This window comes from Oreochromis niloticus, linkage group LG2 (genome assembly GCF_001858045.2).
Source record: "Oreochromis niloticus isolate F11D_XX linkage group LG2, O_niloticus_UMD_NMBU, whole genome shotgun sequence".
Lineage (NCBI taxonomy): Eukaryota > Metazoa > Chordata > Actinopteri > Cichliformes > Cichlidae > Oreochromis > Oreochromis niloticus.
Window position 1 is genome coordinate 13,976,308 of NC_031966.2, and position 23,071 is coordinate 13,999,378.

Here is a 23,071-nt window from a genome sequence, read left to right on the forward strand (position 1 = left end):
TATATATATATATATATATATATATATATATTAGTATAAATGCAATTTAAAAAATGGAAAGTAGGTGATGACTCACAGTAATCCCAGTTAATTTGATGTCTCTGACATGTAGCAGGTTACCAGCTTTTACTAAACATTATGTGTTATTTTGCATCTAGTTAAAGAATGTAAACACAGTGGATGCTGTGTGAAATGACTCAGGGTATGACTCAGTAAACGGAGGCTTCACATTTTTCAACATGTTAAAACAACATAAAAAAAAATAATTAAATGTCAGTTTAAAAATACCTTGTCTTGGCTCAAAAGCATTAAATCTTTAACATTTTTTTGTCACAAATCCAAGAATTGTGTGTGCACAACCTCATTTGGATGAATCTCCAACCTGTTATACCTGTTCTCCCCGAGTACATGAAGTACTGATCACATAAATATGCCACAGACAGGCAAAGGCAATTTTAGGAAAAACTGTGAAAGCATTGCTGTTCCTAGGAGATACAAAGCTTGAAACTGAAAATGAATGTAGATGCAGTTCTTTATATGTTGTTATATTTAATTTTCTCACTACTGGTTAAATGATTGTTGTTGTTTTTAACCTGTACTTTGGGTTTGTGCTTTATTTTTTTCACCACTCATTGAAACATGCTGCATTATGTGACAGTTTAAGAACAAAGTCTAAGGCGTGACGTATTCACCCTCTAATTTGATGTTTGTTGGTTTGTTTGGGGATTTTATTTTGGAAATGTTGATATTCTAATGGACTGATTGTCACTGTGGTCATAAACATAGCCATGATTCGTGGTTATATTTTATACTTTGTCCTTTTTTTCTAGATAAAACAACAAAAACAGGGACGACCAAACCAAAAGAAGACAGAAAAGAACAGGCCATGGCTGCGGGGATGATTGCTTCTCAAAGTGGTAAGCAGCTATTTATTCATTTATTTTTTTTTAATATTTGGCCTCGAATAGGCTCTGCATACTTTGCACTGCAACATACCTTTCTCTTTCATAGTGATTCTATCTTGATTTTCCACAGTTAATAAAATATGTAAATATGCAAGAGTATGTTCAACTTTTCTGGCTACAGCCAACAATTTTTGGTGTAAAATCTTCACCTCAGAACTCATTTTTGATTAATTTCTTCACTAAAAATGTGAACTTGTGCACCTTTTGAGTGGGATATTTGAAGAATTTGGTGGTGCGGTCTGTGAATTAAAGTTGTTCGACTGGTTAACAAAACAACAATAACAACAGTTTCAGTTTTCAGGTTCTACAAGATTATCTGCCTTACATAGGTGCGATGGTTTCGTTGTTATTTGATAGCCAGCATGTTGTTAAGCTAATTAATTGTATTTGTCAGCACATTTTACTAATGTGCTTTGTTTACAAGTTGTACCATATCAAGTTATTATTAATTAGTAATTTTATGCACACTGTTCATATCATATACAGTTTTGCCATACTTTCCATATCATATTTAGTTTAATTTAAATGCACATAAGCAATGTATTATAGTAGTGACATTATAGTTTTGGTAAGATCAATAACTGAATAAAACAGTTTATTCAGTTATATTTGCCCATGTTTCTGTCATTTGTCTCGGTGTCACTGCACAGTATTGTTTGCATCAAGGTCTAGCTCAGCCTTTAACTGACCTGGCTTCTATGTGCTCAGTCCAATTTGATTTCTGGCCATAACAGCTTGTGTCAACAGGAGCTTTACTTCAGGAAATGAAATCTTAGTTTTAGATTATTTTATTTCATTTTGAAGGAGAATTGGCCAACCATGAAAAAAAAACTTGTAAGTGGTCTTTGCAAGGTCGGGGTGACATGACGTGTTACTGTCTACCTGCTACCATTTTGAACCTCCGCAGATGATTTTCACCCAGTCATTTCAGCTCTTTGTCATTCCCACTAACCTCTTGTTGTTCATTAGTCATCACTGGATAGAGCCCAATTTTAAATGCAACTCTACTGAGTCTTCAAATCGATATGCTTGTGCTTTGAATAAAAAAGTATGCCATTGTCCTATTTAATGGTATTTACCTTAAAGAGCTCTGTTGGACTCTTTATCCATATAGGCACTTTTAGCTTTGTGACACTAGACTTGTTTGTGTCCTACAGTTTAATTTCCTTTCTGTACTCCATGTCACCATGGCAATGTTGAGTCAGTGTCCCCTGCTACAGCCTCTCTGACCATTGAACCACAAATTAATGGTGAATAATGGCTCAATTCCCCATCAATGCTGCCAGGACAAACAGGTCAAAGCAGCAGGATATGTCCCATCTGAGAAAAAGGTTTTTCACTGTCAACCTGGATTTTTGCTCACACTGAGAGCATCCTTTAAATTTACAATGAGTCTGTGAATTCTTCACAGCTTCTGAGACAGCGTCTATGAATCATAAATAATTTACAGTCATGGATTTCTGGTACTGTGTATTTTTTTTTTTTTTTTTTTTTGCGGGTAGTGTAGGAAAAGTCATTCAAAGGTTATCCCTTGGCTTGTGTTCTTATTTCCATGTGTCACAAGAATGCTAAATGGTCTGTAAGTTAAGCAGTTGTTTAGTCATGTGTGCACGATAGCTAATACTATATACTATATTTGCTATACTGAATCATTGTAAGATAGCATGCTGTGGTTAGACATATGAGAAATATGGCTATATAGGCAAATGTTCTTTGTGTCGATCCAATTTAGTTTATAAGGTTGTTACAGATGTGCAAGACATGAGATCCATTGTCATTAGGCTTGACCCCTTAAATTCAACTGAAAACTGATCTGTCAGTTTTACTTCCCACTACTTCATATATTATAAAGAATATTGGTTTAAGGAAGGAAGTCATTACACTTAGATTTTCACCCTTCTATTATTGGCTATTTGGTTGCATCTGAATTTCTCAAATGTGGCCCTTGCAATTGAGACATGAAGTTCTTTTGTGTGGATGTAATATTGACTTTTATTAGCTGTAAACTGAAACATTGTTGATTTCTCTTTTTCTTTCTGTTGTAGACCTACAGAACAATGTTGCGCCCTTTTTAAATCACCAGACAGCAATAGTCTTTGTGTGTAATGCATTAGTTGAGTTTGACAGTCTATACTGATAATATCAATGCAAAAGGGGCAATAATGGCTATTCTTTTATGTATGTTTAAATCAATACATTCCCTTCAGTCATGTTTGCTTTGCCAGACATGTTGCGTGCCGATCCATCACTTTTTAAGCCAGTTCCCTTTTTCGGATGATCTGATATCGTTGTGTCGGTGTTGTTCCCTCATCATCATAATAAATGTTGTTCCAGGTTCAACATTGCAAGTGACCAATCACATTGTTGTGACGTAATACTTTTGCAAGCCAAGCGATTCATTCATTTATGAAATTCCAATGTTGCAGGACAATATGTATAATGCTTACCGTTTATTAAAGAACAGTATCCTGAAATGCAAAGAATTCAAATTGCTGGATCGGCGGACAGAGGGGGTTTCTCGCAAGTTAAGTAGATTGTTTTTTACAGCATTTTTTTCCAAAGTCCCAAAAGTATGACGTCACAACAATGTGATTGGTCACTTGCAATGTTGAACCTGGAACAACATTTATTATGATGATGTGGGAACAACACCGACACGAGGATATCAGATCGTGCCCATTTTTCACACAACAAAAAGATAATCTTGACAAGAGTTTTAATTTACAACTGACTTCCTCTGCCTGTAGCAGAGCTTTTGTCAGAGTTTTTACAAGGGTATGTAAATTTGCGCGTGCATGTGCATACAGTCATTTATGGCATGCACACATACTTGTGTGTGTGTGTGTGAATATGTTTGCGTGCCCAAATTTGAATGTAGGAATGGCTTTGTAGGAAAATGCATCTGCAATTTTGTTTGACGAGAGAACAACATAGAAAAGCAGCAGACGTGATGTTGTGTGAAGAGATGGGAGTATGCAGACAGATAGTGTCATTCCCTCAGTATCACCATTAAATCTTAATCTTCTGGCCCCTCATGGGAGGAGCCAGCCATGCATGGGATTGTGTTTTGCATCTAAATCAAGATGTCTTGTTCTTTCAGAATACTTCATTGAGACAAAGTTTGATGTGTCTGTTTTCAACTTCCCATACGTCTGGATTCAGCAGCTGATCATCCAGCTGTTGTTGTTTATGCTAAAGTCTTGTTAAATGCAATTGCCTCATAAACTGTAACATCTGTAATCAATTATAAAGAAAGAGGGAAAATAAAACTCCAGAGCAGAGCACTAAAGTTTTTATTCCTGATTGGAAGTTTCAGCACGTTGCATCATGTGGGCTCAGTACTTGTGGCACTTGATTCCACAAGCTAAAAGTAGACAATTATTTATTAGATTCAGAACATCCTTTCTTTCTAATAGTGGCTTAATGACACCGTCATCATATTTCCACATTGATCAGTTTCGGTGGTGTACCGGAACAACCGTTGCTCATTAGACTAGTATTGTCTCGACTATTAATCATTCCAGCTTTTGTAGTAATATTCTTTCTGCTTATTCTAAACTTTGGATGAACTAACTTCACACTTTCAAATTTCTGCTCCTTTAAAAACTACAAGAATATTACATTGAAAATCAGTGTGGAAATCACAGAAGAGACCTGAAAACACAATCTTGGTATCAGAACTTTTAATAGGAAAGGGTATTGCCTGTAAATCACCCTGAAGATACTAACGACAGTAGTGGTTTTTATATCATTAACATCAGATATAGTTCATATCATCAATACATTGCAATATTGGATTGAGGTAAATGCTTTGTGCTAATAATTAAGTGGCTGTTTCAACTTAAAAATCATGAGATTTATTAGGCATTCACTTTAAGAAAAGCAAACATTAGCAATACTTTGAGAATTGCAGTTATTTAGTTTTTATGTATATGTCCTTGTGTGTCCTTGTAATAGTGCCTATGGCTGTGAATTTGAAGTGTTTGTACTGCATGTAACCTATGCATAACCCTATGAACATTCCCAAGGTAGGTGATTGTGACTAATTCCTTTCTGTCATAAAAAGGAGATTTTAAATGCACTAACTAGCCTTTATTATAAAGGGTACTGTTTCCACACATCTCAGCAGGAAGTGGCTTATAGGTCTTTATTACCTCCCTTTAGGACCATCTTCTCATTTAGGATAAGAAGTTAGCCTTAGTTGGGACATGCATTTCAGGATGTCTTCAGGGTTACTCTTAAAAATTCTTACCTGCCACATTTCCAGGTGACAGGAGAACTCTGGTGGAGCTTTTATATTCAACTGACACAAGAAATGAGTGTTTATTCATTGGTATTAAAGAATCTGGTGGTGAGATTTGGGGATAGAGGACATGATTTGTGTTCTGTTTTTTTGTGTTCTCATTGTTTTCTTTCTCCAACGAAGTAGTAAATTTTCCCCAACATCAATTTTGATATGGTATTATTAGATCTGGCTGCACACTTTCAGATATGAAAGTGAAAAATAATATTTTTGAAAGAGGAAGGCTTCAATAGCACACTGACACTTAATGGAAAGCCTGGCTGATGTTTCAAAGGGAGAACACAGCAAGGAGACTGGTTTGGAGAGCTAAGACTGTTTACTTCAGACAGGGATAAACCAGCAAGCATGCTCTATTCCTTTTACTACACCAACTTCTGATTTATTCTGGATAATGTTTCCCTTTTTCTTTCTCGTAGTTTCATCTTCTTTTCATTCGTGGACAATGTAATTTATTGAATTATGTGTGTGAGACAGTATATCGGAAACAAGAAAACAGATGAGCTGCTTTGAAACGTCAGTGATGACTGTAAACCTTTAGAATTTCTGTTGTAAGTAGATAGCCTCTTAAAGCCTAAAAATAACACCTAACTCAAGAAATGCGCCAGTGTTGTGTCTATACATAACAGACATAGCCAAGAACCTACTAGCTGTTACTAACCTTGAATTGTTTAGATAGCCTGTTGCCATCAAATATTAAGATAGTACGATAGGATAGCACATTTTTTTCTTAACCTTGTATAAAAGAAAAATGAGTAACTGGATTCTTAATTAAATTTATTAAGGATAATTAATGTAAGCTATGAAAAGCTTTATGACAAAAAATGCATTTTGTGCCACCAGTATTTCTGGAGCCTACATGACATCCTTGAATTAATGGATTTGCCATTTTTGAAATACACCTGTTATTTCTTATTGTTTAGTATGGCTAACCTTCCATTATCCTCTGACACTGTCCTCCAAATGCTATTATGGGGTGATTAGGGAAATGCCAGCAGTGATCAGAATTTTTGGCCTTGATTAGAGAATATTCACCCTTTTTGTTACTGTCAAGAATGATCAAGAGGAGACAACTTTCGCTAAGTGAGTGAACGTGACTGGGAGTGTCATCATCATCTCTTTAACACAGCAGCCCCCGCATCTGTGTGAGAACATATTAACATGCTGGCACGCTGTCATCCCCAGTGTCCTACTTAGACCAGATGGGCCTTATTCAGGCCTTTCAAAAAAACACAGGCATGAAGGGATCTTAAATGTCAGCCTCAATATCACCAAAGCCATAATTAAGAACGCACTAGCAGAAGGACATGCACTTCTGTGGCCTAACTAGACAGACAGACTGTGCCATATCAAAAATCTAATTAATTAATTAAAAGAAATAATTACGGGGTGAACTGTCAAAAACTCCAAACAGTTTAGCATCAAAAGACTATGCAAAAAGTCATATCTGTATGTAGACTATCAGTGTCACCATTCTAACAGAAATCAGAGGGTCAAAAATCAGTCCCATGAAAACATATTTTCCCCCTTCCTGATTTCTTCCCTCTTACACATTTATCGCGCTTAAATCTTTTAGATAAATATCAAAAATATTTTAATATTAAGCAGAGATGACCTCATTAAAAACGATGTGTAAGGTAAAAAAAAAAAATAACATCCAAACCTACCTGGCCCTATTTGAAAAAGTAATTGCCCCTAAGCCTAATAACAGGATATGCCATCCAAGAACAACAGCAAAAACTGCAATCAAGCATTTGATATAACTCGCAATGGCTCTTTCACATCGCTGTGGAGGAATTTTGGCCCACTCTTCTTTGCAGAATTGTTTTAATTCAGCCACACTGGAGGGTTTTTGAGAATGAACTGCCTCTTTAACGTAATGCCAGCCTCTGTGTGTGAGATGAATCTTCTTTTTTCAATGCCCTGTTGTGCCACACACATTTGCTTTGCCAAAAAAAAGCTCTACAAACTCTCTATAGGCTCCTTCAGTTTGTCAACTTCTTTTTATGTGTTGTTTTGTTCATGTTATTGTTTTCCTTTCTACTATTATTATTATTTGCATAAATATATGTATTGTATCAAAGGCTCATGAGTAATCAAGCCCCATATTATCTTAAAGATATATAGTATCAATCACTCTAATAGATCGCTAGCACTTAGACTGCCTGCTTACTTGTGGTGCCTCATATACTTAAAAGTAGGCTTTTAGTCCCCTCTTCTGTGGAACCAGCTCCCAGTTTTCTGCGTTTAAGATTTGGCTTTAAAACTTTCCTTTTTGCTAAAACATGGTTGAGGTTAGATCAGGTGACCCTGAATCCTCCCTTGGTCATGCCGCAATAGGCTTAGGCTTCTGGAGACTTCCCATTATACACTGAGTGTTTCTTCTTCACTCACTTTTTTCACTCACTATATGTTTATACAGCACTCTGTATTTAATCATTCATTATTATGAATCTCTGGCTCTCTTCCACAGTGTGTCTTTTATCCTGTCTTCCTCCCCTCATCCCCGACTGGTCACGGCAGATGGCCGTCCCTCCCTGAGCCTGGTTCTGCTGGGGGTTTCTTTTTGTTAAAAAGGAGTTTTTCCTTCCCATTGTTGCCAACTGCTTTCTCAAAGGGGGTCATTTAATGTTTTGAGTTTTCCCCCTCTGTTATTGTAGGGTTATTACTTACAATATGAAGTGCCTTGAGGTGACTACTGTTGTGATTTGGCACTATATAAATAAAATTGATTTGAAATTGAATTGAATTAATAATGAGCACAACAACATAAAAACATCTTAATCTGATTTAAGTCCAGACTTTAACTAGGCCATCCCAAAACCAGCATTTGGGGTTTTTTAGCCATTCAGAGGTGGACTTACTGGTGTGTTTTGCAGCCTAACCCGAATGTCCTTGAGCTTTAGGGCGCAAACTGATGGTCAGACATTATCTTTCAGGATTGTTTGGTAGAGTGCGCAATTCATGGTTCAATCAATTATGACACCGATGGCTGATAGATGTCATTGATTTTATTTCTCTTCTGTTTCTGTAGATTATGGAATAATGGTTGTTTTTTAGCTCTGTATTTCACTTTGTCAGACAGGTTCTATTTAAGGGATTTTTTGGGGTCAGCATGTAATGCATTGACTGTTAATCAGGTTTTGGTGTGGCTAGTTAATTGAACTCAGCTTAATCACTTAATCAAATAATGTTAATCACAATTAAATCTTGATTTTGGAGGGTTATTATTTCAAACAGGGCTATGTAGGTTTGAATAGCTTTTTTTGCCTTAATAAATGATTTGAAAACTGCATTTATGTGTACTTGGTGTATCTTTGTCAATCATAAAATTTGCACTCATCTTTTTTTCTTTTTTTTTTATAATTAAAAGGCAGCCCATTAACTGGACTGTAACACTTTTGTAGGATCTTTTTTCATATCTTATAATAATTTATTCTAAAATAACTTGGTTGATGCAGTTGTTTGACAACATAAAGATTCTCAGGTTCTCCCAATATGTCATGATAGTCAGGGGTGCACATAAGTGGTCCGCAGGTGCGCATTCGCTGTCAAAATAAAAGATGCGCACCAGATAAGAAGTTGCAACACGCGTTTGCGTACATAAGATTTTCTGGAGGAGGACAGACATTTGTTTAGAACTCTTAAAGATGTCGAAGAATCAAGCTCCTTTAAGCAATTACTTTGGTGTTCCTCCACCTACAAAGAAATATTAGAAGGAGTCCGAACCACAATAGAAGAGCGTATTCTCAGAAAAGTGGTTGCAGGAGGTGAGCTGGCTTCAAACAAGTGATGAACGCACAGAGATGTGATGCAGAATATGCCGTGAAAATCCCACTCTAGCGGACAGAAACAGTTCCTTTTATATGTACGCACACACGCGTTGCAACTTTTTATCTGGTACGCGTCTTTTATTTTGACAGCAAATGCGCATCTGCGGACCACTTATGTGCACCCCGGATGATAGTAATGACACCTCTGAGCATAGTTATTAGTTGTAGACCATGTTATATCACACGTACACCCATAATACAGGTGCCATTTTCATGGGTGCCTTTTCATCATCAGTAATTTATGTATTTGGACATTGAAGTAATTCTCCAGTGGGCCACCATGTCGCTACTAACTGTGGTAACCAGCCAATTTGTAGTGCATCTGTTCAGCCTCCATAAGTGTAAACCCATATGCAGCATGAAGAGATTCTAGGTTCAAAATAAGATGACAGGGAGTTCTAACCTTTGAAGATAGCAGAGGTGAATAAAAGCATAAAGAATGTAGGTCTTTATTAGATGGTGCTGAAGCTTTGTCCTGTCACAAAGCCCGCAATTACTACATACTGCTGCTATATAGTACATACAACAAACAAAACAAGGTTTCTTTGTTTGCTTTGTTTTCTACAGAGGAAATGCAAGGCTTCTAATTTAGTTTTGGAGACTTGAGGCATTTTCAAGCCAACTGTGAGCAACCATCATAAACTTAAATTTGATGTTTAATTTATGTGTGCTTTACTATTTATGGAGGCCATGATCTTTCTCTTGCTTTAACTTTCTCTCCACACACACACACACACACACACACACACACTGAGCAAGCACTTGGCAACAGAGGGAAGGAAAATCTCTGTTTTAACAGGAAGAAACCTCTGGCAGAACTAAGCTGAGGGAGACACAGGCATCTGCCGTGGAGAAGAAGGAAAGGATAAAAGAGAGACTATGGAAGAAAGCCAAAGATTCATAATAACTAATGATTAAATCTATCTGTCTAGTGATCGATTGATTGACTATTATGCACAAGATACAAACATATACGTGATTCAAAAATATATGTTGCATTTAATGTACAACGGTAACTGTTGATATTGTCAATGTTTATTAAAGAAAAATCTCGAGAATAATCTAATCTAAGATAAATGTTTGTTTAGGGATTAAAAAAACAAGCTTGTTATAAAGTATTCTAAAAGAGGTAACAATCTATCCCTAAAAAGGTGTACCTTAATCATATGTGTGCATTCAAATGTGTCTCCCTGTTTGTCACAGTGGAACATAATCAGGCCTTAGAAGGTGGATGGGAGTAATAACATTCATGACATTGCTGTCTACAATGGCCAAGAGGACCGTGTTTATGTTCCTTTAGACTTCAACCTTTACTGTGCAGTGATGCAGCTCTAACTTGCTGAATAATATGCACTAAGCTGAGGCAACTGAGGGCTAAATCCATGCCTCAAAATATGGCTTGGATCAGCAAGTGTGACTGGGAAGAATAGCCCAGATTTGAAGAGGGGGAAATGCAGGGAAAATAAATATTTCATGGAACATTTTCTCACAACACAGTTGAAAGGGAGTGGGGATACAGATCAATAGTAGTAAGGGATCTGGCTATATACAGATAGGGTTACTGAGAGAGGGTAAATTAACTTCAGTTAGGAGTTGTACTGGCTGCAAATTCTGGGTTAGGAGCACAGATAGAGTACTGGCTTTTGATGATAACAGAAACTGAAATGCATTCTGTTTCTGAAAGATATTATAATGCTCCCTGGTCAGGACTGTAATTTACAGGGAAGACAGAAGATGTGTACCCTGGACCCTTAACTGTTTATAGCCCAAATACTAAAATGACACTAATGACACTAAAGCAGAAGGGAACCCACACCCTAGGACCACGTGGATCTTCTTGAACCTATCTTCCATCTTCCCCTCCGCCCTCCTCTCACTGATATTCAAACTGGTTCACATAGTCATTCAGCTGAACTCAGCAGAAACCCAACAGCCCAAATACATACACAAAAAATAGGGCGTGTGATGGTTTCAGAAAGATAAATAAATAAAAAAAATAGGTTAAGCTAGCTATTGTTGCCAGTATTTTAATAAGCTTCTGCTGAAACCAAAGATTGTGTACTCATCTTAATTTGGTTAAATATGAATTGGGGGATTAATTTTATCCTGCAGATTTGACATGTGCTGTTTAGTTACATTTTTTAGTTTCATGGTGTTTTTGCTATATTTTGCTGTTAAACATATTGTTGCTACCAAAGCCATTTTAGGACAAGATATATATGCTCATGAGGTTTTTTGTTTGTTTTTTGGGCACAATGTTGATTTCACTTTTATGTTAGGGTTTCACCAGCAAAAGAGTCACACTGTAACTCTTGAATAAACCCAGCACTGGTGATTACAGTATGCCTGAGTGAAAATTTTGATAAGTAAATGGCTAGCGAGGCAGCCGGAATGAAACAAACAAACGTATGTCATGCACGAAATTAGACTCAGGGTAGCAATATTGCAGTTAACAAGCTTACTGACACTTTGAATAAGGTGATTGAAAGGGAGGCAGTTTCCTGGCCAGGAGTACTGGAGCGTCAACCCCTTTCACATATCCTATAGCCTCTATTCAAGAACTACATGAACCCATACTGAAGGTGAGAGAGGGACCTCTGCTTCACTGAAGCTGCTCAGTATCCAAATGAAATTACTGTACTGAATACTGAATCCTGAACATCCTGGAGTCGAATGGATGTTAGTGGGTGTTTTAAACTGTAGGATTCCTGGAAATAACTTGTCCGTGTTGCAGCCACCTGTTTGTATTCCATCCTGCTTTTCAGAACTATACCTGGCTAAATCTTCTGACCACATTGTAAGTTGTGCTCTGAGGAAGTTACCACTTAGGAAAAGTGACAGTTGTCCCAGCCTACACAGCAGTGGTAGCAACATTTGTATCCTGATATATTCAAACTCTGTTCCTGCTCATTAACATTTTTGGCTCAAAAAATAAATTAGGCTGAAAACTCAAACTAGGGTGGCATAATCATCATGTTTATGTTTTGGTTTTTGACTGCAGGAAATACATTCAGTTTACTATAAAACAAACATCAACATGTAGGGGTTATAAAACCTAATGCTAATTTCAATGTCCCTCTGCAGAAATAATGATTGTAGGCCAACTTTTGACATATCAGTAGTTTTGCTGATCCCTGTCACTGATTGTGATTGTGACTGAAAGGTATCATATGTACTATCCACCACTACTGCCCTTGAGAAAGGGTCTGAAATCCTGAATCGGGCACTGCATTCTGGCTGACCCTGAATGTGTATCTGCCTGATGAAATATATATTCATTTCTATGAATAATCTGGGAAAGCTATGCAAAGAGGTTGAACTATACCACAGACAGATTTGATGAATACATTGTTATATGAAGAGCCTATGCACACTTTGATCTCACTCGCTGCCTGCAAATGCTGTACTGTGCTCTGCCTTGATAAATGACCCACTACTGGAATATTGTAATATTGCACTTTTAAAACAGGAAAAGAACCTCCCTCTTCCACCATTCCATTTTACATGCTGCGCCCCCTTTGTAGATAGACTTCATCTTCCATTTACAGGGAATGTATGATGCAGGTAGCTCATAAGACTACATTTTATGTGTTCAATTGGGAGTCGAATGGTCTTGAGTGATGGGCTTGGTAAGGGAAAGGACTTCATTTTAACGCCTGACTGAAGGTGAACCTGACCTCTTGTGTGGGCTGGAAAGACAGTAAAACTCTGAGCAGTGTAGCATTAGCATACACAGCAAGTTCAGAGGCTCTGAGGGGTCATTACCCCAAGGAGATGGGCTAGGAACACTGCCAGGGTGAGGCCATTATCAGTTTGTTGGTACAGGTGATTATGGTTTACTCTGCCATAAAAATCACATAGCCCACTCATTATGAACTATGTTTAGCTCCACTAAATGGCCCCTGCTGAAATGACAGATATAATGTTTATGAGTGACTTATTTAAGTTCCACTGTTTGTGGAACTTATTTATTTCCACAAACAGTTATCCTAAAGGCACACACCAGGTTTATTCTGTTCAATTTTGTTTTAGAATAAAGTAATGAAGAATAATGAAATCCATAACAGCTATACTTTCAATAGTGTAATGAAGGGGAAAAAATGAAACAAAAGAACTATCCTTGGGAATAAACAGACACAAATGTGGCATTTAAAAACTGTGTCGTAAATGAGGAATAGCATTCGTAAAAAGGTGTGAGGAAATTCATTTTTCAGCTTGAGTAGGATCACAAACAGCACAGTAATTGACTTCTGTTTGAATTTTCTAGCTAAAATCAGTTAAAGTATAATGGCATGGGATTTGTTATGATGCTCCATGCTTATTATCTCATCTCCAAACAACTGAGCCTCATTAGCAGTTCCGTTATAATTAGGACACTAAGGCCTGGAAATGGCAAGAGTGGTGTCAAAGGTGTCAAACAAACTGCTCCAGACACTGCTTTGAGGATTTCTCTGTTAACGTGTTGAAAAGTACCTTAAGAGTTAATCACTTGGTAAGGATATGATTGGCTATGATTGTTTAATATGTTCTCAATATTTTTGAAATGGCATGTTGTTTCATATGTAAGTAGCCTTCGTAATGAAGTTTGGAGGATTCACCATATTTATTGTAACATCTAAACTAACTTCTAGTAAAATTTCTTTATTACTTCTTTATTTCATTCATATTTTAAGAAGAAATGGCAGGTGTGTGAATGCAGCAAAATAAGAATACATTATATTTAAAGTGACCATAGAGCTTATTCATATTCATCATTTTTTTTAATGCAACTGGATAATTGGTATTGTCAACATTGTTTTTACAAACATGTAGAAGTACTATAATGCAAGCAGGAAGGATTTTTGATGGCACTGCTTAGATTCTACAGCTGCACACTGAAGATTACTAATTATTACCTCATAGTGTAGAGGAATTATTGCACACTGAACATAACCCTCCTGGCAAGCAATGTGAAATCCACTTCCACTTGGATCTATCTCAAAGTTAGAAAGAATGAAATGAAATGATGAGCCTGTCTGCAGCTTGTATCCAATATTGTTGTATATTTTCAGCTCTGTGTATAACCTTTACCAGTGTGCATGTGCAATTCCTTTTTAATTATCCAAATATTCTTTTTAGTGGTTTGTCAGTTTTATTTTTCCTTTTAAATAAAAAGTATTGAAATTGAGAAAAGACAGTTGTTTGTTTTTTTTGTTTTTTTTACATGATATCCTGGAAAAGAAGAACAAAGGGAAACGGGGGGGGGGGGTATTGAGGGGCTTTAATGTATTCACTCAAGCATTGCCAAGATAATTAAGAGATCCATGCTCATGCCTGTATGCCACATCTCGCAGATCTTGGTAAGTTGCAGTCTAATCTTTCAGCTGTTCAGACCAGGAACAGTGTTTGCAGGCCAAGGTGAATCGAGAGCATCTTCTCACACCACAGTCCACATAAATGTAATCAAAAAGTACCTGACAATTTCATATATGGACATGGACATGGAGATTTTTGCATCCAGCGTATAAAAAAACAGTTAATCACAAACTCTGTAGATTTATCATGGTCCTGTTTTACTTATCAGGAACGAATAACTCAAATGAAAATATGTCCTTAACCACAAAGAAGACTGATGATGTCAGTATGTTTAGCAGATAGGTTCAAAAGAATCGATTATTCTGCCTCCTTAACCTGACCAATTTTATTCACCACCAACAAGTTTCTTCTGCATTTCTGATTGTGTTTTTGTTATACACTTCATTATCAAAAAGTGTGTGTGCAATTGTAAGTTTGCAACTGTCAAACTGAGCATCTTTCACTTTGTGAACTATTCCTGACTGCATCCATATTGCCTCAAGGACTAACTAGTTTAGTCACTAGTAAGGAGTAAATCTTATCCTTAAAGTTGTCTCCTTGAGTCTTGTTTTAATTATCTTTAAAGTTCTTTGCACCTCTGGAGAACAGATACAGGCCTGGGGCACCGCCTAAGCCATTATGTGGAGAATGCATAACTCCCTCCCTCCTTCTTTTATGCTTAGAGCCTGCCAAGGTTTTCTTATTTTCCTGCTGGGGTGCTTAGGTTGCTCCAACTGTGCTTGGGTCAAACATCATGCAGACTTGTTGGCACTAACATTCTAAGGTGACCCAGTGATTAAAATGATCACATTTTAATCACTGGGTCACTTTTTTTGACTTTGACAATAGAGTAAGTTTCTTTTCAAAATATTGTAAAGGAAGTAATTAACTTTTAATTTTTGCCCTAGCGCAATTAACACTTATATTTCTCCTTTAATAACCCACCTACACAATTCTAAGTGAAAAATGATCTGATTTAACATAATTAGCAAGCTTGAGTGAGTTTTAATGCTAAGAAAGCCTTCCTGACACATCCCTGTGTGTGCCTGTCATGAAAGATCTTGCTCAGATCAGTGGGTTTTGTTATTTAGCTGCCTAACAGATGGCTGATGTATGCTAGGCATCTTCAGGCTATCAAAGCTGTACCATGTTTGGAAAATTATCTGTACTGCCCAGAAGAGCTCTGACTTGTTTAAAATGTGAATACATTTTACACAATCTTTATGATTGTTACATTAACACCCAACAGGCACTTAGTCAATTAATGTTATATATTTAAATTTTATTTATTTTTTCTGACACTAAAATTGACACAGTGAGTCATTATGGTGCAGATGAAATGCAACTTTTTATTAAAGAAAAACACAGCCCAGAGCAGCACTTTAGTTACTGAACCCCAAAGGAAATCATGCTGTGTTAACTGAAAAATGGAGCTGACTTGAAATCGGGATAGTCCCCTTTTAACTTTCTTCTGTATTTCAGATTCAAGGAAGTTTTCTCTGCAAATTGGTTATAAGATGAGCTCTATAGGTCTTGTGTACCAACTAAGTTAAACATGCTCATTTAGAAACCCCCAGTGGTCTTCCATGTCCTTCTGTTTTTAAAGAGAATGTCAATATTTAAAGAAAAAAAATCATTATTGTAAATTTTTATTAACTATCACAACTGTAGATATGTCTTTTTGCATAGGAATCTGGTAAAGAAAGGCAATGACATTCTTTCATCGCTGATCATATATGGACTCCATACATGATCTATGTATATCTTTATATCTAGATCTAATCTATCTATATTGATATATAACTATTTAAATTACATTATGTCAAAAGTAATAATAAAACATATAGGGTGCAGATTTTAACCAGTCAAGTGTCCATGATAGGGCAGCAGTGGCGAATGGAGATAGAGGGCTTCCAGCATACGTTAACATCCAGCCTGATGATGAATATCTTGATAATGCAGCCTACCTGCTCTCCTCCCTCAGATATTGTGCTGACAGCAGGAAGACGTGTGTGCCAGTTAAAGTAGTCTGAACGAATCCAGTGACAAAGCAATATATTATTTTATTTATCTTACTTCCCCTGCATCTCATTGCTGCTATTCATTACCCATGTGACAGCCCACACCATGGGTGTACATTGATATGTGGGGAAATGTGTTGTAAAGTGTGGGGGAATGTTCCAAGCCAGACATTTCCATTCATTGTAAAGAGAAATCCTATCACATTGGAGGTAATAGAGAAGAGAAGGAAACATAAAGAAGAAAATGCATTCTGTGTCCTCCTGTATTGATTTAAAAATAATTAGTTGTACCCAAGCAGAATGTCATTGTCTATGTAAGGCTCTAGCTTGACAGTGACATTTCAAGTGCATTAAATCACTCTCAAGTCTAGAGTAATCCACATCAAAAGAGTGGGGGTTCATCGGTGAGTGGTTTCTGAAAAGAAATGGAACAGGTCTTACCTCATTTCACATTTTACAGAATAGTTAGCCAACCCTATGTGCAACCTGCTGATTGTTGCATTTATGTGTGGAAAACCATGTAGATATGGGTAGATTATCACTGAAGATTGTGAATGTATTTTTGTGGTGTTGATGAAATGACAGCATTTAAAAAACTAACTTTCTCAGTTGCTCTGAAGGAAGCACCCATTTATCTCCTATGTAGTTTGCGCCTTATCTGGTGTCACTGATTAAATTCTGACTGTCATCACTTGGTCATTAAACAGTAATTTATTTAAAAAGAATCACTCTTCAGCAGTTACTCAACAATCATTCTCTGCCAGCTGAACGAGGAATCATCACAAGCTTCTATCGCCAAAAATTAGCCTATTTGGATTTGCATGAATGTGCAAATCTTGCATGACTGACCCCTTAGTAAAGCCCAACCTCCAGTTATAGATTAAACAATGCTTAAAATTTTGTCTTTTTACTCCTTTTGACAAGGAGGACAAGATAATGCGGCTTTTTGGCACTGTTGACTAGAATCCATTCCCCTGAAAATGAAGGCCTTTGGAGCAAATCTCGATGTGTTTAGCTGTATTTATTAAAAAAAGGAAACAAGAAAATGGAAAATCAGGAAAGAAGCCCAAGTTGACCTCGTGCTTTGTCACTGCGACCAGTTGTTGTTTATCTTTTATGTATTCAGAAGGATTGAATGGATTGTTTAAGGGATTATCAGCCATCCACATGGACCAACTATGAATGCAGACTGTGAAAATTTTTCCTTCCAGCCAAATTGGAAGTGTAAAACAGTAACAGATTACCAGTGACTGTGGCTCTCACAAGGTTCTGGGCGTACTAAAGCAGAAGTAACACTAGACTAGCAATGAAGGCCAAAAAAAGACAAAAAAAAAAAACAACCTACAAATATTTTTTTCATCATTTCTATAAAAACTGCAAAACTTAGTATGCACAAAACACACAAAAACTATATTGACAGATAAATACAGTGAGAGCTAACATTACATTTCTCAGGTAGTGACGTGTTTTCCACCATTATTTGAGATTTCATGCACATATATGGTTTCAACATGTGTGAATGAGTAAGAAAAGGAAGGAGGGTGGAGGGAGAAGAGGGTAAAGACCGTGAATGCTGCTTTGCTTTGGACAAAGACATAGCCCTTTGCAGATGGCTTGTTAAAGCTGCAGAAGATGAGTCAGAGAGCAGTCCCCTAACAGAAGCCCTTGTTGTTCAGGGTCTAGTCTGGTTTCATCTTGTCTGCCTTCCTCAGGGCAAGTCTAAAAAGGAGTGAAGCACAGGAAGCCTTCTCCAAGTCATCATCTTGACATTTTCCCCTTTATTAAATTACCTGAAAGCTACACAGTAATTTTCTGTCCCAAGATACTATCCCATTTGAAACTCTGTGTTAACTAAAGTATAATATAAATTCTTCTTCTTTTTCAAAGTTTACTTTACTTCAGACATAGCTGTTTTCTTTTTTACTCATATATATACACCAGTGATTGTGATTGCTTATATGCACATATTAAGTAGATACAGCTGCACTCCAGCTGCAATGGAACATCCCAAGTGGAAAAAGTCATATAAGACGACAGCCTAAATGGAGGGAAATTTTGATCAACAGTCACTGTGAAAGCAATGTAATGATCAGATCACAGTGACAGTTCCATCATTTGTTTAGCCCTCGGCATTAATTATTAATGGAGCATGAACAGGTTTAGAGAGACACAGCAATGCTTCATTTACCAGAAATTACTACAATACTGAGCAAATAGTTTTTCATCGCATCATATTCTCTAATGCATTGATGTAGTTTTGTAATGCAATGTATCTTTTTTCTTGCAGAAAAATAGTATTATATAAGTCATACAAAAACGGTTACACAAACAAAAACAATATAGTGAGAAAATTTAAAATTTTGAAGTTGGTCTCTGAAGTGTAACTTCCTATTTTATGGGAGAATTTCTCCCATAAAGTTTAACAGATGTATCATCCATCTTTTGGTCAGAGCTTTTTCCCAGCTGCCAGCAATGCAGCCATTAAGTATTTGTCAGTGCTTGTTGCTTCTGGGGAGAAATATGTCTGAACATAATGTATTATTATTATTATTATTATCATTTTCTAACAAATATTTTTTTTAAGTTTGAAAACATCTCATCTTCCTATGCAATGCCAAATTATCTCAATATCTATTTTGTAATGCAAATAGGAATCCATCATCTCACCTACCAGCATAAAATTTACACCAACTTATCTTTTTGATGTGTTCTTTCAGTATATGTCCTTTTATTACTGCAGTAATAAAAAAAAAAGTAGTAACTACTGAACTAAAAGTGGAGAGGTGTTTTTTCTTTGTTATTGCCATCCAAACAGATCATAATGTTTGCTGTTTTGTTTTTTCTCTTTTGTAAATAACACTTTTCTTGCAAAATTATTCTTGTATATTTCAGGGATTCTCTTTTCCATTTAGGGCTCATTGAATGGACCCTTGAGTTTCCAGATAGATCTAATTTTGAATGTTTTTGAATGTTTGTTTTGGTCTTTATCCAAATAATTTTTTTTTTAACCAACCAAGCTTTTTTTTCTTGTAGAGATGAATTTCAGCACCAGTGTGCTTTGTTTGCTTTTTGAAGGATGTCTAGTTTGTCTCTTTGATGTTTATTTTTGATTGACAAGATTGCTCTTTTGTTGAGTTTGGAACTTAAGCATGTTTCTTACTTCCTGCTTCATTGTTTGCAGTCTGTTTTCCACTGCCTCAGAGTGGTCCATTTCTTCAATGGTTCTTTGGATTGTCTTGTAGATTTTCATCTTTGATATCACCCAGGTGGCAGGTAGTCTCTCTGAGAAATCTTAAACCTACTGTTGAATCCGCTCCATTTTTATCTTTGCTTTGTAATACCTTTTCTGCCTTCTGCCATCTTTCCCATTAGGACTGAGCTCTACACCTTGAGGACTATTTTAGCTTGTCATTCCTGATGTTAGTGAAACAGGAGTGAATATATTAAAACAAATAAAACAAAATTCACCATAGATTGCTAGGGGAGATTGCTGCTTAGTAATACAATATACACTACCATTTCTACAAGATCAGGAGTTCAGCAACCAAACTTGACACACAGGTACATCTTAGGCCCCTGAAGGTTCCTATCTATAACAGACACAGAACACAGATATCATCATGCTGACAAGCAACCACCTACCAAAAGGCTAAAATAATACATTTTTGGTCATTTATGCATATATACTACCCGTATAAAACCATTGGGTCTTTTTGCTTTTACTTTTTTTAGTGAAATTGAATTTAGCAGATTGCCAGCAACACTAACAGATCAAAGAATATTGTAAAGATGTGCTAGTAAATTTCATTTCAGTAATAGTAACTGGTGGCTTTCAGATTATTGTTACCATTCTTCTAATACAAAGAGGTATATTATTACAGTTCTAGTCATTTAGTTTAGTTCTAGTGTTTGACAGGTATCACTGAAATGGCAAACATCTCTTTGCAATGAGAAGAGATTAGACAAGAGAATCACCAGAGACCATGATCACTCTGCTTTTTATAATGCTAAGTCTCAGCCCACATTGTTTTGGCCAAAGGCAAAAGCTGGTGTGTGACCAATCGTTATTTCTTTATTTTAATACAGTACAAAATGTTGTTTCATGTTAAGAGCTTTTCTGTCAAGATTCTTTGTTTATTTCACCATGTTTAGAAAAAAGAGCACAACAGCTTTACAGGGAAAATGAGACATTTGCATGTTGAGCTTTTTTAAATATGTCATTGTCACTAATCAAAATTTTTCTCATAAAGTTACACAGGTTGAAACATCTCATTGAAAGTCCTACTTTGTAAGTAGAATCTTACAGAAGTTAAATTCTTTTCATTTACTACCAGTAAAGTAGTTTTGTAGTAATCATTTTTTCTAAAAACATGTATTTAATATTTCACAGATTTAAAATAAGAGATAATAAATGAATTGTCCTCTTGATACATAGCTAATTTTATTCAAACATTACATATCCGAAGCTTTATCTATACTGTACCAAACAAAATGTACATGTATATGTATATAGCATGTACTTTATATAGCAAGGCACGTATCTACATTTACATAACATGTCAACCAATTGTGAGGCCCCCACCAACCCTTCTCAGTACCTTTGTTTTACAGATTGCAGGCAGTTAATATTTCAGTGCTGTGGAGCTCTATTTGGCGACATCTAAGGAGTTGGGTCAAGTTAACGGGGCTGGTGCATGCCAGTGCCCAAGAGAGTCTTTAATATTTGATTGCCTTTTTCTTCTTCAGCTTCCTCTTGTTTTAATGCACTTTAGAAAGTATCTCCATATTTGTAGTTCAAAAACAGTCTCCACAGACCCTATGTAAAAATGTTTTGGGGTTTTTTTTGTGAGTTTAGATGTATTTACATATATATTGTGCTGAAGTGGGTCTTTTTTTGCCAAATTCTCAGCTTAATCTAAGGGACACGAAGATAATGGTGTTAATGGATTAAGAAGTGAACTGTAAAATTTCTGCTCTGTGAGAGAGAAAAGCAGGTTCAGTAATGATATTTAAATATCAGCATCCACCAGTCAGGTGTAGCAAGAAAATTGGGTTGCTATGACATAGCGGTTCAACACAGAATCATTTGAAATGTATGATTGGCTCTTACAATATTGGACTTATTATGTGAGTTGCAAAATAAAGAGTAGAAGAAAGGTAAAAGAAAGTTTCTTAGTAAATAAGCGAAAAAAAGTTGGATCACAAAAACATAATATCCTCCTGAGAACTGAGGGAAAAAAAATCTTCCCATTTAACTTTTTTTGTGATTTCCTTCCTCTTCGACGCTAAAAGAAAAGGCCACCCAAATACACGGGATATCAATAAGGATGTCCTCTATTTAGTACATCAGGACTTAGTAGGGTAGCTCAAATAAGTCAAAAGATTTAGACCAAATACTGCTAACCACATACTGCTAAACTCATGGGCATGCCTACCAACTGGCAAATATAATTTGGATATTCTTGATTTGAGTCATGTGTTTATCATCCTACCCCACAAAAACATATCTGCCTTCATTATCTTTCAGTTTTTGCAAATTTTTCATCCTTAGCAATCATGGGGATTGCTGTCATTGCTATACAGAGAAGAGTGTTCATGAAGTTGATGCCTTTCTTTAAGAAGAAGCAGAGGCCAGGCTACGTAAATGCAATCTATGTTATTTTCTTTTTTTCTTCACAGTTCATGTGAGACATAAAGAAGGCATGCCATCTCTTACACTTAGCCGTATGAATCACATTTATCTGTGGACCTGTCCGATCAAAGTCCCATCAATTCTTTCCAAAGAGCCATTTGTCCTAGGCCTTCTTTGTTGTCCTATCAGAGCAGTGTCGCACAGCAAATTGTCTCCTAGGGTGTAGTCTGGGTGGTGGGAGATGAAGAAGAAGAAGAAGGAAGTGACAAGAGTGTTGCCCTAAATTGCTATCGATTTAGTTGTTTGAACCTTTTTTTCCGGGAGGTTAAGAGTCTGGGAGGTGCTGGAGCTGAGGTTCAAAAGAAGGAACTGTCACCCAATGCTGATTCAAAGTGATGTCTGTTGCACACTGTTGTCCTGCTACAATTGTTCAGTTAGTGGGAAACCCCAAAGTGAAATATCTTGTGAATTACATCTAAATTTTCAAGTAACTGTTAATTTGTCACTCTTGTAAGAGTTCCCGAGTAATCTTCATTACATGGTTAAGCCTTTAAATAATTTTTAAAATACGATCTAATGTAGATTTTTAGGACTATCCACATCAGGTACAGGGAACAATACAAGTCAGTTGGTCTTAATTAATTCAGCTTTAGGTTTAAAGTTATTGATTTGTAAACAGTGTTTTTCCACAAATATTGATACAAGTATAACTTGAAGTTCACCGTCTATTATAAAAGTCAGTGACTGAAATAACAAGCAAGCCTCTCCACGTACAGCAGAAAGCAGACAGTGCCAAAAAACCTCTGATGGCTGATCGATAAAGTACCCTAACAGTTCGCACCTTAAGAAGAGCAGGAATGCTAAGGAAGTACAGAGGGAGGGAAAGACAGATGGAAGGCTATATGAGAACACTAACAAAACCAGTGCTTTTTTTGTATAATTTTTATGAAGAATTGAGAATTTGCCACAAAAAACATTCTTCTAAA

General features: G+C 36.4%; 1 protein-coding gene across 2 annotated transcripts in view; it reads left to right on the forward strand.

Moving 5' to 3' along the window:
* lingo2 (leucine rich repeat and Ig domain containing 2) overlaps positions 1 to 23,071 on the forward strand; it is a 192,059-nt gene that overhangs the window by 113,419 nt on the left and 55,569 nt on the right. For both annotated transcript variants that reach the window (XM_005467267.4, XM_005467268.4), the window contains exon 4: positions 831 to 917. The gene's annotated coding sequence lies outside the window, so the exon portion shown is untranslated. The remainder of the gene's footprint in view (positions 1 to 830; positions 918 to 23,071) is intronic.